The sequence below is a fragment of the Macaca fascicularis genome, chromosome 8, assembly GCF_037993035.2.
Source record: "Macaca fascicularis isolate 582-1 chromosome 8, T2T-MFA8v1.1".
NCBI classification, from domain to species: domain Eukaryota; kingdom Metazoa; phylum Chordata; class Mammalia; order Primates; family Cercopithecidae; genus Macaca; species Macaca fascicularis.
Window position 1 is genome coordinate 13604882 of NC_088382.1, and position 15653 is coordinate 13620534.

The window sequence follows — 15653 nt, forward strand, 5'->3', positions numbered from 1 at the left end:
GTGGGGACCAATAGCCACCCCCTCTCCCCCCCTTGGCTATTGGGAGCCACCTCGCAGGGGGGGTGAGCCACCCCCCGCGAGGTGGGGGACCAATAGCCACCCCCTCTCCCCCCCTTGGCTATTGGGAGCCACCTCGCAGGGGGGGTGAGCCACCCCCCGCGAGGTGGGGACCAATAGCCACCCCCTCTCCCCCCCTTGGCTATTGGGAGCCACCTCGCAGGGGGGGTGAGCCACCCCCCGCGAGGTGGGGACCAATAGCCACCCCCTCTCCCCCCCTTGGCTATTGGGAGCCACCTCGCAGGGGGGGTGAGCCACCCCCCGCGAGGTGGGGACCAATAGCCACCCCCTCTCCCCCCCTTGGCTATTGGGAGCCACCTCGCAGGGGGGGTGAGCCACCCCCGCGAGGTGGGGACCAATAGCCACCCCCTCTCCCCCCCTTGGCTATTGGGAGCCACCTCGCAGGGGGGGTGAGCCACCCCCCGCGAGGTGGGGACCAATAGCCACCCCCTCTCCCCCCCTTGGCTATTGGGAGCCACCTCGCAGGGGGGGTGAGCCACCCCCCCGCGAGGTGGGGACCAATAGCCACCCCCCTCTCCCCCCCTTGGCTATTGGGAGCCACCTCGCAGGGGGGGTGAGCCACCCCCCGCGAGGTGGGGACCAATAGCCACCCCCTCTCCCCCCCTTGGCTATTGGGAGCCACCTCGCAGGGGGGGTGAGCCACCCCCCGCGAGGTGGGGACCAATAGCCACCCCCTCTCCCCCCCTTGGCTATTGGGAGCCACCTCGCAGGGGGGGTGAGCCACCCCCCGCGAGGTGGGGACCAATAGCCACCCCCTCTCCCCCCCTTGGCTATTGGGAGCCACCTCGCAGGGGGGGTGAGCCACCCCCCGCGAGGTGGGGACCAATAGCCACCCCCTCTCCCCCCCTTGGCTATTGGGAGCCACCTCGCAGGGGGGGTGAGCCACCCCCCGCGAGGTGGGGACCAATAGCCACCCCCTCTCCCCCCCTTGGCTATTGGGAGCCACCTCGCAGGGGGGGTGAGCCACCCCCCGCGAGGTGGGGACCAATAGCCACCCCCTCTCCCCCCCTTGGCTATTGGGAGCCACCTCGCAGGGGGGTGAGCCACCCCCCGCGAGGTGGGGACCAATAGCCACCCCCTCTCCCCCCCTTGGCTATTGGGAGCCACCTCGCAGGGGGGGTGAGCCACCCCCCGCGAGGTGGGGACCAATAGCCACCCCCTCTCCCCCCCTTGGCTATTGGGAGCCACCTCGCAGGGGGGTGAGCCACCCCCCGCGAGGTGGGGACCAATAGCCACCCCCTCTCCCCCCCTTGGCTATTGGGAGCCACCTCGCAGGGGGGGTGAGCCACCCCCCGCGAGGTGGGGACCAATAGCCACCCCCTCTCCCCCCCTTGGCTATTGGGAGCCACCTCGCAGGGGGGGTGAGCCACCCCCCGCGAGGTGGGGACCAATAGCCACCCCCTCTCCCCCCCTTGGCTATTGGGAGCCACCTCGCAGGGGGGGTGAGCCACCCCCCGCGAGGTGGGGACCAATAGCCACCCCCTCTCCCCCCCTTGGCTATTGGGAGCCACCTCGCAGGGGGGGTGAGCCACCCCCCGCGAGGTGGGGACCAATAGCCACCCCCTCTCCCCCCCTTGGCTATTGGGAGCCACCTCGCAGGGGGGGTGAGCCACCCCCCGCGAGGTGGGGACCAATAGCCACCCCCTCTCCCCCCCTTGGCTATTGGGAGCCACCTCGCAGGGGGGGTGAGCCACCCCCCGCGAGGTGGGGGACCAATAGCCACCCCCTCTCCCCCCCTTGGCTATTGGGAGCCACCTCGCAGGGGGGGTGAGCCACCCCCCGCGAGGTGGGGACCAATAGCCACCCCCTCTCCCCCCCTTGGCTATTGGGAGCCACCTCGCAGGGGGGGTGAGCCACCCCCCGCGAGGTGGGGACCAATAGCCACCCCCTCTCCCCCCCTTGGCTATTGGGAGCCACCTCGCAGGGGGGGTGAGCCACCCCCCGCGAGGTGGGGACCAATAGCCACCCCCTCTCCCCCCCTTGGCTATTGGGAGCCACCTCGCAGGGGGGGTGAGCCACCCCCCGCGAGGTGGGGACCAATAGCCACCCCCTCTCCCCCCCTTGGCTATTGGGAGCCACCTCGCAGGGGGGGTGAGCCACCCCCCGCGAGGTGGGGACCAATAGCCACCCCCTCTCCCCCCCTTGGCTATTGGGAGCCACCTCGCAGGGGGGGTGAGCCACCCCCCGCGAGGTGGGGACCAATAGCCACCCCCCTCTCCCCCCCTTGGCTATGGGAGCCACCTCGCAGGGGGGGTGAGCCACCCCCCGCGAGGTGGGGACCAATAGCCACCCCCTCTCCCCCCCTTGGCTATTGGGAGCCACCTCGCAGGGGGGGTGAGCCACCCCCCGCGAGGTGGGGACCAATAGCCACCCCCTCTCCCCCCCTTGGCTATTGGGAGCCACCTCGCAGGGGGGGTGAGCCACCCCCCGCGAGGTGGGGACCAATAGCCACCCCCTCTCCCCCCCCTTGGCTATTGGGAGCCACCTCGCAGGGGGGTGAGCCACCCCCCGCGAGGTGGGGACCAATAGCCACCCCCTCTCCCCCCCTTGGCTATTGGGAGCCACCTCGCAGGGGGGGTGAGCCACCCCCCGCGAGGTGGGGACCAATAGCCACCCCCTCTCCCCCCCTTGGCTATTGGGAGCCACCTCGCAGGGGGGGTGAGCCACCCCCCGCGAGGTGGGGACCAATAGCCACCCCCTCTCCCCCCTTGGCTATTGGGAGCCACCTCGCAGGGGGGGTGAGCCACCCCCCGCGAGGTGGGGACCAATAGCCACCCCCTCTCCCCCCCTTGGCTATTGGGAGCCACCTCGCAGGGGGGGTGAGCCACCCCCCGCGAGGTGGGGACCAATAGCCACCCCCTCTCCCCCCCTTGGCTATTGGGAGCCACCTCGCAGGGGGGGTGAGCCACCCCCCGCGAGGTGGGGACCAATAGCCACCCCCTCTCCCCCCCTTGGCTATTGGGAGCCACCTCGCAGGGGGGGTGAGCCACCCCCCGCGAGGTGGGGACCAATAGCCACCCCCTCTCCCCCCCTTGGCTATTGGGAGCCACCTCGCAGGGGGGGTGAGCCACCCCCCGCGAGGTGGGGACCAATAGCCACCCCCTCTCCCCCCCTTGGCTATTGGGAGCCACCTCGCAGGGGGGGTGAGCCACCCCCCGCGAGGTGGGGACCAATAGCCACCCCCTCTCCCCCCCTTGGCTATTGGGAGCCACCTCGCAGGGGGGTGAGCCACCCCCCGCGAGGTGGGGACCAATAGCCACCCCCTCTCCCCCCCTTGGCTATTGGGAGCCACCTCGCAGGGGGGGTGAGCCACCCCCCGCGAGGTGGGGACCAATAGCCACCCCCTCTCCCCCCCTTGGCTATTGGGAGCCACCTCGCAGGGGGGGTGAGCCACCCCCCGCGAGGTGGGGACCAATAGCCACCCCCTCTCCCCCCCTTGGCTATTGGGAGCCACCTCGCAGGGGGGGTGAGCCACCCCCCGCGAGGTGGGGACCAATAGCCACCCCCTCTCCCCCCCCTTGGCTATTGGGAGCCACCTCGCAGGGGGGGTGAGCCACCCCCCGCGAGGTGGGGACCAATAGCCACCCCCTCTCCCCCCTTGGCTATTGGGAGCCACCTCGCAGGGGGGGTGAGCCACCCCCCGCGAGGTGGGGACCAATAGCCACCCCCTCTCCCCCCCTTGGCTATTGGGAGCCACCTCGCAGGGGGGGTGAGCCACCCCCCGCGAGGTGGGGACCAATAGCCACCCCCTCTCCCCCCCTTGGCTATTGGGAGCCACCTCGCAGGGGGGGTGAGCCACCCCCCGCGAGGTGGGGACCAATAGCCACCCCCTCTCCCCCCCTTGGCTATTGGGAGCCACCTCGCAGGGGGGGTGAGCCACCCCCCGCGAGGTGGGGACCAATAGCCACCCCCTCTCCCCCCCTTGGCTATTGGGAGCCACCTCGCAGGGGGGGTGAGCCACCCCCCGCGAGGTGGGGACCAATAGCCACCCCCTCTCCCCCCCTTGGCTATTGGGAGCCACCTCGCAGGGGGGGTGAGCCACCCCCCGCGAGGTGGGGACCAATAGCCACCCCCTCTCCCCCCCTTGGCTATTGGGAGCCACCTCGCAGGGGGGGTGAGCCACCCCCCGCGAGGTGGGGACCAATAGCCACCCCCTCTCCCCCCCTTGGCTATTGGGAGCCACCTCGCAGGGGGGGTGAGCCACCCCCCGCGAGGTGGGGACCAATAGCCACCCCCTCTCCCCCCCTTGGCTATTGGGAGCCACCTCGCAGGGGGGGTGAGCCACCCCCCGCGAGGTGGGGACCAATAGCCACCCCCCTCTCCCCCCCTTGGCTATTGGGAGCCACCTCGCAGGGGGGGTGAGCCACCCCCCGCGAGGTGGGGACCAATAGCCACCCCCTCTCCCCCCCTTGGCTATTGGGAGCCACCTCGCAGGGGGGGTGAGCCACCCCCCCGCGAGGTGGGGACCAATAGCCACCCCCTCTCCCCCCCTTGGCTATTGGGAGCCACCTCGCAGGGGGGGTGAGCCACCCCCCGCGAGGTGGGGACCAATAGCCACCCCCTCTCCCCCCCTTGGCTATTGGGAGCCACCTCGCAGGGGGGGTGAGCCACCCCCGCGAGGTGGGGACCAATAGCCACCCCCTCTCCCCCCCTTGGCTATTGGGAGCCACCTCGCAGGGGGGTGAGCCACCCCCCGCGAGGTGGGGACCAATAGCCACCCCTCTCCCCCCCTTGGCTATTGGGAGCCACCTCGCAGGGGGGGTGAGCCACACCCCCGCGAGGTGGGGACCAATAGCCACCCCCTCTCCCCCCCCTTGGCTATTGGGAGCCACCTCGCAGGGGGGGTGAGCCACCCCCCGCGAGGTGGGGACCAATAGCCACCCCCCCTCTCCCCCCCTTGGCTATTGGGAGCCACCTCGCAGGGGGGGTGAGCCACCCCCCGCGAGGTGGGGACCAATAGCCACCCCCTCTCCCCCCCTTGGCTATTGGGAGCCACCTCGCAGGGGGGGTGAGCCACCCCCCGCGAGGTGGGGACCAATAGCCACCCCCTCTCCCCCCTTGGCTATTGGGAGCCACCTCGCAGGGGGGGTGAGCCACCCCCCGCGAGGTGGGGACCAATAGCCACCCCCTCTCCCCCCCTTGGCTATTGGGAGCCACCTCGCAGGGGGGGTGAGCCACCCCCCGCGAGGTGGGGACCAATAGCCACCCCCTCTCCCCCCCCTTGGCTATTGGGAGCCACCTCGCAGGGGGGGTGAGCCACCCCCGCGAGGTGGGGACCAATAGCCACCCCCTCTCCCCCCCTTGGCTATTGGGAGCCACCTCGCAGGGGGGGTGAGCCACCCCCCCGCGAGGTGGGGGACCAATAGCCACCCCCTCTCCCCCCCTTGGCTATTGGAGCCACCTCGCAGGGGGGGTGAGCCACCCCCCGCGAGGTGGGGACCAATAGCCACCCCCTCTCCCCCCCTTGGCTATTGGGAGCCACCTCGCAGGGGGGGTGAGCCACCCCCCGCGAGGTGGGGACCAATAGCCACCCCCTCTCCCCCCCTTGGCTATTGGGAGCCACCTCGCAGGGGGGGTGAGCCACCCCCCGCGAGGTGGGGACCAATAGCCACCCCCTCTCTTGGCTATTGGGAGCCACCTCGCAGGGGGGTGAGCCACCCCCCGCGAGGTGGGGACCAATAGCCACCCCCTCTCCCCCCCTTGGCTATTGGGAGCCACCTCGCAGGGGGGTGAGCCACCCCCCGCGAGGTGGGGACCAATAGCCACCCCCTCTCCCCCCCTTGGCTATTGGGAGCCACCTCGCAGGGGGGTGAGCCACCCCCCGCGAGGTGGGGACCAATAGCCACCCCCTCTCCCCCCCTTGGCTATTGGGAGCCACCTCGCAGGGGGGTGAGCCACCCCCCGCGAGGTGGGGACCAATAGCCACCCCCTCTCCCCCCCTTGGCTATTGGGAGCCACCTCGCAGGGGGGTGAGCCACCCCCCGCGAGGTGGGGACCAATAGCCACCCCCTCTCCCCCCCTTGGCTATTGGGAGCCACCTCGCAGGGGGGTGAGCCACCCCCCGCGAGGTGGGGACCAATAGCCACCCCCTCTCCCCCCCTTGGCTATTGGGAGCCACCTCGCAGGGGGGTGAGCCACCCCCCGCGAGGTGGGGACCAATAGCCACCCCCTCTCCCCCCCTTGGCTATTGGGAGCCACCTCGCAGGGGGGTGAGCCACCCCCCGCGAGGTGGGGACCAATAGCCACCCCCTCTCCCCCCCTTGGCTATTGGGAGCCACCTCGCAGGGGGGTGAGCCACCCCCCGCGAGGTGGGGACCAATAGCCACCCCCTCTCCCCCCCTTGGCTATTGGGAGCCACCTCGCAGGGGGGTGAGCCACCCCCCGCGAGGTGGGGACCAATAGCCACCCCCTCTCCCCCCCTTGGCTATTGGGAGCCACCTCGCAGGGGGGTGAGCCACCCCCCGCGAGGTGGGGACCAATAGCCACCCCCTCTCCCCCCCTTGGCTATTGGGAGCCACCTCGCAGGGGGGTGAGCCACCCCCCGCGAGGTGGGGACCAATAGCCACCCCCTCTCCCCCCCTTGGCTATTGGGAGCCACCTCGCAGGGGGGGTGAGCCACCCCCCGCGAGGTGGGGACCAATAGCCACCCCCTCTCCCCCCCTTGGCTATTGGGAGCCACCTCGCAGGGGGGGTGAGCCACCCCCCGCGAGGTGGGGACCAATAGCCACCCCCTCTCCCCCCCTTGGCTATTGGGAGCCACCTCGCAGGGGGGGTGAGCCACCCCCCGCGAGGTGGGGACCAATAGCCACCCCCTCTCCCCCCCTTGGCTATTGGGAGGCATGTTGGACTCTCAGCCTGTTGACCATATTGTGAGTAGTATCGTTTCCCTCTCTTGAAATAATGAACTGTTTCATAGACGGTTGTACACCCTCAGTGTATTGCTCTGCGGACAATCATATAATTAATTATTAAACATCATTTTAATAATTATCAATAATACTCTCAATTAATAGTTAACCATTAATTATTAATAATTTTTTGAATAGGTTGTGATCTACTCCAAGGATTAATTTTTAATATCAATGTCATTTATCAATATTAATATTTCTTAATAATTATTATGTTATAGCCAATATCACTTAGTATTGATTTAAGTAACGTTAATTGATGATATTATTTTATTATTAATTGTGTTCAGATTATTAATTATTAATTACTAATACTCATCATTAACTTTTTTAACCAGTATTAATTTTAGTATCTTAATTGTGATTTTTAATGTCTATGATTAATATATATTTTTATGTTTATTAATATTAATAATTAATAATCTTGTTCCTGATATCTGGCCGGAAGAGTATGATATTACTCCCAGTTTCGAAGAAAGTGTACAGTCTTAATTCTAGTAGCCAGGGGGTAGAGGATGACATTGAAAGTAGCGCAGTGGCCGGGCGCGGTGGCTCACGCCTGTAATCCCAGCACTTTGGGAGGCCGAGACGGGCGGATCACGAGGTCAGGAGATCGAGACCATCCTGGCTAACACGGTGAAACCCCGTCTCTACTAAGAAATACAAAAAACTAGCCGGGCGAGGTGGCGGGCGCCTATAGTCCCAGCTGCTCGGGAGGCTGAGGCAGGAGAATGGCGTGAACCTGGGAGGCGGAGCTTGCAGTGAGCTGAGATCCGGCCACCGCACTCCAGCCTGGGTGACAGAGCGAGACTCCGTCTCAAAAAAAAAAAAAAAAAAAAAAAAGAAAGTAGCGCAGTGTGTGTACATGCCGTCGGTCATCTTCTTCCTTCTATCTAGGGTGGGAAAGGATGATATGACTCCCAATATCACCGTGGGCGTGGACCTCCACCGTGGTATTTTCCCTAACATCCAAAGGCGGAGAGGGTGACCTTTCTTCCGATTTCGCAGGGGTTGTACACCACCCCTGTGATATGTTTCCTAATATCCAGATGGCGAGAGGATGATATCAGTCCCAGTATTGTAGGAGGCGTACACTCCCTGGGGATGTTTTTCCTAATATCCAGGGACGGACAGGATGATATCACTCCCAATAAAGCAGGGGATGTACACCCCTTCTGTGACATTGTTCCTAATAGCCAGCCGGTAATTATTATAATTGTTTGAATAGGTTATGATCTACTCCAAGGATTAATTTTTAATATCAATGTCATTTATCAATAATAATATTTCTTAATAATTATTATTATTTTATAGCCAATATCACTTAGTATTGATTTAAGTAACGTTAATTGTTGATATTTTATTATTAATTGTCTTATTATTATTAAATATTAATTATTAATACTCATGATTAACTTTTTAAAGCAGTGTTAATTTTAGTATCTTAATTGTGATTTTAATATCTATAATTAATATTTATCATTTATATTTATTAATATTAGTAATTAATAGCCTTTTTTCTGATATCCGGCCAGGATAGGATGATATTACTCCTCTTGTCACAGAAAGTGTACGCTGCTCTATGATGTTATTCCTAGTAGCCAGGGGGTAGAGGATAGTATTAAAACTACCGTAGTGTGGGTATATCCCGTCGGACATCTTGTTCCTTCTTTCCAAGGTGGGAGAGGATGATATGACTCCCAATATCACAGTGGGCGTGGACCTCCACCGTGATATTTTCCCTAACATCCAAAGGTAGAGAGGGTGATATTTCTTCCGATTTCGCAGGGGTTGTACACCACCCCTGTTCTATGTTTCCTAATATCCAGATGGCGAGAGGATGACATCAGTCTGAATATTGCAGGAGGTGTACACTCCCTGGTGGTATTGTTTCTAATATCCAGGGATGGAGAGGATGATATCACTCCCAATAAAGCAGGGGGTGTACACCCCTTCTGTGACATTGTTCCTAATAGCCAGCCGGGGGGAGGAAGATATTACCGCCAATATCGCCGCAGGGGTGTACACCCCCTTGGGATATTCATCCTTATATCCTGGGAGGGAGGCGATGTTACTAGTGGCAATATCGCAGGGGATGTACACACCCACTGTGCTATTGTTCCGACTAACACGATATGACTCCCATATCACGGGGGGGGGTACATCCTCCTGTGATATTGTTTCTTATATTCAGGGGGAGAGGATGATATGACTCCCAATATCGCAAGGGTTGTACACACCTCCTGCGATATTGTTTTTAATATCCCGAAGGGGAGAGCATAATATTACTCTCAATATCTCAGGGGGTGTACACCCCCTTTGTAATATTTTTCTTAATATCCATGATGGGAGAGAATGATAAGACTCCCAATATGGCAAGAAGTGTACAGCCGGCTGTGATATAGTTCCTTACATCCAGGTAGGGAGAGGATGATGTTACTGCCCATATCGTACAAAGTGTAAAACCCCTTCGATATTTTGCCTACAATCCTGAGGGGAGAGGATGATATTACTCCCAATATGGAAGAAGGCGTACACCCCCCTGGGACACTACGCCCAATATTCACGTTGGGAGACGATGACAATACGTCCAATATCACAGGGGATCTACACCCACCCTAGCATATTGTTCCTTATATCGAGAGTGGGAAAAGAAGCTATTACTCCCAATAACGCAGGGGCTGTGGCTGTACACTCCTCCTGTGATATTGTTCTTTATATCCTGGGGAAGAGAGGATGATATTACACCCAATACCGCAGGGGGTGGACACCCACTCAGTGATGTTGTTCTGAATGTACTCCACCTCCCACCACCAGGGATATCGTTCCTAATATCCAGGGGAAGAGAGGATAACATTATGCCCAATATTGCTGAGGAGTATACACACCCTCTGTGATGTTGTTCCTAGTATCCAAAGGTAGAGACGATGATATTACTGGCCATATCGCAGGGGATGTACACCCTTCTGTGATATCGTTTTTGACGTTCAGTTGGGGGAGACAATAACATTAATCCCAATATCGAAGAAGGTGTACATACCCCTGTGATGTGGTTCCTAATGTACAGGAGAAAGAGAAGAATATTGCTCTCAATATCGCAGGGGATGTAACCACCCTGTCCCCTGTATATTATCCCTAATATTCAGTGGGTTGGCGGCTGACAGTACTCCCAATATCCCAGAAGGTGCACACACACCTGTGATATAGTTCCTAATATCCAGCGGGAAAGAGGCTGAGTTTACTTTCGATATCACAGTGGGTGTACACCGCCCCCAACCCCGGGGTATTGTTCCTAATATCCAGGCGGGAGGAAGATGATATGGCTGACAGTATCGAAGGGGGTGGACACCTCTTCTGTGATATGATTGCTGATATCCAGGGGGTGAGTGGATGATGTGTACACCCCACCTGTGACATGAATCATAAAACCTAGGAGAATGATATTGCTTCCAAAAACACACGGGTGTACACCCACCCTGTGATATTGTTCCTGTCATCTAAAGGAAGACATGATAATACTACTCCCACTACCGGAGAAGGTACATACCCCCCTGTGATATTGTTCCTCATAACTTGTAGGGGAGAGCATGATATTACTTCCAATATGACAGTGGCTTGACACCCAGTCTGTGATATTGGTTCTGCACACCAACTCTGTGCCCCTCGTTTCCCATGTGTTCTCTCCTCACTGTTGGAACCTTGGGGGAGGCTTTGTCTTTGGTTACAGATGAAGAGACAACGGGTCTGAGAGGTTAAGAAAGTTTGTTACTGGAAAGGGGTCCCAATCCAGACCGCAAGAGAGGTTTCTTGGATCTCACGGAAGAAAGAATTCGGGGTGAGTCCTTAAAGTGAAAGCAACTTTATTAGGAAAGAAAACGAATAAAAGAATGGCTACTCTGGCCGGGCGCAGCGGCTCACTCCTGTAATCCTAGAACTTTGGCATGCCGAGGCAGGTGGATCACCTGAGGTGAGAAGTTCGAGACCAGCCTGGTCCAACATGGCAAAACCCTGTCTCCACTAAAATACAAAACATTAACGGTGTGGTGGCAGGTGCCTGTAATCCCAGCTACTAGGAAGGCTGAGGCAGAAGAATCGCTTGAACCCACGAGGTGGAGGTTGTAGTGAGCCAAGATCATGCCACTGCATTCTAGTTTGGCCAACAGAGCAAGACTCCATCTCAAAAAAAAAAAAAAGGAAAAAAAAGAATGGCTGCTCCATAGGCAGAGTGGCCCCAAAGGCTGCTGGTTGCCCATTTTCATGGTTATTTCTTGATCATACGCTAAACAAGGGTTGGACTATTCATGAGTGTTCCAGGAAAGGGGTGGGCAATTCCCAGAACTGAGAGTTTCTGCCCTCCCTTCCGAGACCATGTAGGGTAACCTCCAGATGTTGCCATGGCATCTGTAAACTGTCGTGGCGCTGGTGGGAGTGCCTTGTAGCAGTTAACGCATTATAATTAGCACATGATGAGCTGTGAGGGCAATCAGAGGTCACTCTCGTGGCCATCTTGGGTTTGCGGCTTTGGCCAACTTCTTTACTGCAACCTGCTTTATCAGCAAGGTCTTTATGACCTGTATCTTGTGGGGACCTCCTATCTCATCCTGTGACGAAGAATGCCTAGCCTCCTGGGAATGTGGCCCAGCAGGTCTCAGCCTCCCTTTAACCAGCCCCCATTCAAGATGGAGTCGCTCTGGTTCACGTGCCTCTGACAAGTTGGCCTGGGTTGAGCGTTCCCTAGTGTGCGGTTGTTGGAGCTATTCCTAGGAGTAAGAGGGAATAGTAGGAAACAGGCCTGTTAGCCCTGGGGCTGGCACTCTGCCCCAGTATGTCGGCCTCATTTTAGTGGTGACAAAACTGGGGCTCAGAGACATCAACTCCCTCATCTCAAACCCCCAGACTGTCAGTGGTGGGCTGGGGTTGGAATGTGGGGCTTGAAGACCCATCATCTCCTCTGGTCCCCCAGTCTCTGCTGCCCAAGAGGAACAGGATCCCAGGATCCAGGCCCCTCATGGCACCAGCCAGGGTGGGTGGAGATGGGAAGGCACAGTTCCAAAGCCCCCCGGACTCTGAGGAAGGTCGGGGGCCGAGAGCAAGCCGGACCTGCGGACCCTACCCCGAGAAGAATGGCTGCAGGCCCGGCCCAGCGGGCAGGAGGTCTGTGTCCCCAGTCAACGTGACGGCGCTTCCCACTCCTCCAGCCAGGCCATGCCGTCTTCACGTTTCCAATCATGCGGCCTCCTCTCCAATTCCCAAGCCCGACCCACAGAGACAGCGATCTGGGGTCCACGTGAGGTTTGTCAGCAGCTCTGACCCGCTGCTTCCCGCCAGTCCCGCGGCCGGTTCTGGAAAGCTCTCTGCTTCCCCCTGGTGGGGAGGCTCGGGGCAGGGCTCTGGCTGCAAGCATGGGGTCCCAGAACCTCCTGGCTCTGTCACCTCTGCTGGGTGGCAAACCAACCCAGGACTGAAGCAGCAGATGGCTGCCTGATTCCTTATGATCAGAGCTCCGCCCACTGGCAAGTCTCTCTCCGGGCCTCAGTTTCCCCTTCCATTAAACGAGGGGCTTGGGGGATACCAAGGAGGGGTAACAGCTTAGTGAGGATGGCAGGTTTCTTCTGGGGAGATGAAAACATTTTGAAAGTAGATGGCGTGAGTGGTTGCACAGGACTGTGAATGCACAAATGCCACCACATTATTCACGTTGAAATAGTTCATTGCATGCGATGTGAATGTCACCTCATTTAAAGTGTTTAAGAGAGGGGCCTGGGAGAGTGCAGTGTATGTGAGAATCACGTGCGACACCCACAGTCTCTGAACCTCGGTTTTCTTGCTGTAAACTGGCAAAGAGACCGTGTGAGCTGTGTTCCCTAAGGCCAAGAGATTCCAACAAGGAAAACCTGGGATTCCAGGGACTGAGATGAGGGCCGGGGACCGGAAGGGGAGGGGTATGTGGGGATGGCTTGGGGGCAGCCCAGATAAGGCTTTCAATACTGGGCAGCAGCATCTACACAGGCAGAGATCCCTGCATCTCACTTCCCACAGGGCTGACCAGTGGCCAGAGGTGGGACTGGCCAGGCTCAGCCCAACCAAGTCTGGGAGCAGAGGACACTGAGTGAGGGATCCCCGGGGCCACCGTCACTGGCTTGTGGCTCTCCCGACACCACAAGAGAGGTCCAGGAGCTGACCTTGGGTCCTAATGGGGGACACCTTCCTGGCTGCAGGCTGGCAGGGTGGTGTGGTGGTCAGTGTACTGGGCTCTGCGTCTCCGCCCCTACCTGCTGCTGTGTGACGGTGGGCCAGACACCTAACCTCTCTGTGCCTCTATTTCTTCAATGGCGAACAGGGACACTAGCAGACCCCACATCCGGGCACAGTGGCCTGAAGGTTAAAGTCAAGGGCGACACGAGACCTACGGCAAAAGCTCTGAGCAGGGAAAGCAGGGAGCTGCCCAGAGAGTTCCACCACCATCTCCCCTCTGGCCACCGAGGAAACCGAGGCTCATGGTGACCTGGCCCAGGTCTGTTGAACTCACGGTCCTTCTCTTCCCCAAGATCAGAGGGCTGCCACCAGGGAAGGGGCTGGCCCCTAGACACAGCCCAGGAAGCACACAGGGAAGGATGCCCTGGGGACTTCGGTAGGTTATTGCAAAGAAAAATTTATTGCTATTTGAACCCTCCTTTCATGCCCCATTTCCCAGAAAATGAGCCACGGGAGACACCAGGAGAGGGAGGAGACCGTCCTTCTTGCACAAAACCCACTCCCTTGGATGCTGTCCTCAGCCAGAGTGGCTGGGGGCCAACCAGGGGGCCCACCCGCAGAGTGGCAGAGGAGGCAGGTTGACCCTCCGGACGTTGAGCTCTGTGGCGAAGGTCCTGGCCTTCTGGTAGAAGAGGAGCGACTTCTCACGGTCCAGGAGGAAGTTCTGGGAGATGGTGGCGGGCCGCGTGTAGATCTTCAGCTGTGCCTTCTTGTTGCCCAGGTCCACGGCGGCTGCCAGTGCCAGCTGGTAGTACTCAAACGGGTCCTGAAGGGGACAGGTCATGCTCAGCAAAAGGGGGACTCGGAGCCCGTCTTCCCAGAGGCCGTTCCTGTCTCCAGGTCATTCCACGTGTCCAGCCAATGCTGGCTCACCCCATGAGCCCCGAAACCTGTTACACTGCTGTGGTCTCAGCTGCAGGAAGTGGGGACGACCCTTACACCCCTGGAAGCCTTCCTGACTGCCCCTACGCCCCACTCACCCCAAGCCTCCTGCCCCAGTGCCACCCTCTCCGCAGGCAGTGGCTGCTTTCCCCATGGGCTGAGGTCAGGGCAGATCCTGCCTGCTCTGAGAGTTCCATGCAGGACCCGTGGCTCCGAGCCACAGCAGGGGCACAGCGTTGAGTGACCCAGGCTCCCCTCTGGCCCCTGTCCATGCTGACCATTTCCAGGCCCTCCACGGGACAGGCCAGGTACAAAACCATCTCACAGGTGTCCTCTCTGGCAATGTTCCCTGAAATATTGACGGAGTGTGACTCCCCAGACATCCAGTCCCATTTTCAATGCATCTTTGGCCCAAACTCACCATCCCTGGGTTGGGATGCCGCCTCCCAGACCTCCTCCTTCACCCTCCCACCCTCCACCCGGCTTCTCCCCAGGCGCCTCCTCCACATGGGGCCACCCAAGGAACCTCTCTAAGACCCATGCCTGGCCTGTCCCTCTTTACCATCTCAAGATGGCTCCCAGGGTCAAGGACAAAGTCCAAGATGCAGCAGTCCATTCCCTCACTGCCCCGCCCCACACATGGAGCAGGGGCGTGAGAAGGCCCCGAGTCACCGCCACTGCTCATCCAATGCCCCCGGCCCAGCCGAACACTGGACTCTGTGCTGGGTGAGTGGCTGAGCCTAACGAACTTGCTCCCAGTCTGAGAGACCTGGGAGTAAACACTGACCACACAGGGTGGCCCAGGCTATGGCAGAGGGAAGCCCAGGAGCCTGTGGGGGGCCCAGGAGGCCCCAGACTCAGCCGGGGGTGGAAGGCAAAGGTTTCCTGAAGGGGTGGGGGCATCCCAACTAAACAGGAAGGAGCCAGCCAATGCATATGTCTCTGCGTGTGCCTGTGCGTGTGCCTGTGCGTGTTTGTGTGCCTGTGTGTGCGTGTCCCTGTGTGTGCCTGTGTGCATGTCTGTGTGTGCGTGTGTGCACCTGTGTGTGCGCGTGCTGTGTGTGCATGTGCCTGTGCCCGTGTGCATTTCCATGTGCCTGTAGTGAGTGCAACAGCTAGTGAGTGGCAGGCTGAGCCAGGACACACCTAATCCTCCCTATTCCAGGGCTCCCTCTCACGTGTACACTAAAGGGGACCCCATTTTAGAGGCAATCGGCAAAGATGCCCATTTACCCCTGCCTCTCTGCCAGCCTTCCAGGCCCCATGCAGCCCGGCGTTTTCTCCTACTCCTCTGGGCCCTGGGTCCAGAGCCTCCTCTACAAGGAGGAGGGTGTAGCCTTGGAAAGACAGCCGCCCTTGGGGAATTCCAAGGGGCCTCCCTGTGGGAAGCTGGCCTGCGCTGACAGCATAGTCACGATGACGCCCAGAGGGCTGTGCATGGGAAGGAGGTGAAGGAGGCCTCTGCCCCTCAACCCCAACTGTGGACTTTGGCCTCTCAGGTACTACTTGGCCCTTTCCTTCCTCCTGGGC

At 60.0% G+C, this 15653-nt stretch overlaps 2 protein-coding genes across 2 annotated transcripts in view; one reads left to right on the top strand and one right to left on the bottom strand.

Annotated features, from left to right (window-relative positions):
* The window catches only part of LOC135964491 (SH3 domain and tetratricopeptide repeat-containing protein 1-like), a 412105-nt gene that overhangs the window by 256784 nt on the left and 139668 nt on the right, over positions 1-15653 (top strand). The gene's annotated exons all lie outside the window — the stretch shown is intronic.
* Positions 13619-15653, bottom strand: part of LOC135964637 (SH3 domain and tetratricopeptide repeat-containing protein 1-like) — a 53693-nt gene continuing 51658 nt past the window's right edge. The window contains exon 8 of the mRNA XM_074000127.1: positions 13619-14007. The gene's annotated coding sequence lies outside the window, so the exon portion shown is untranslated. The remainder of the gene's footprint in view (positions 14008-15653) is intronic.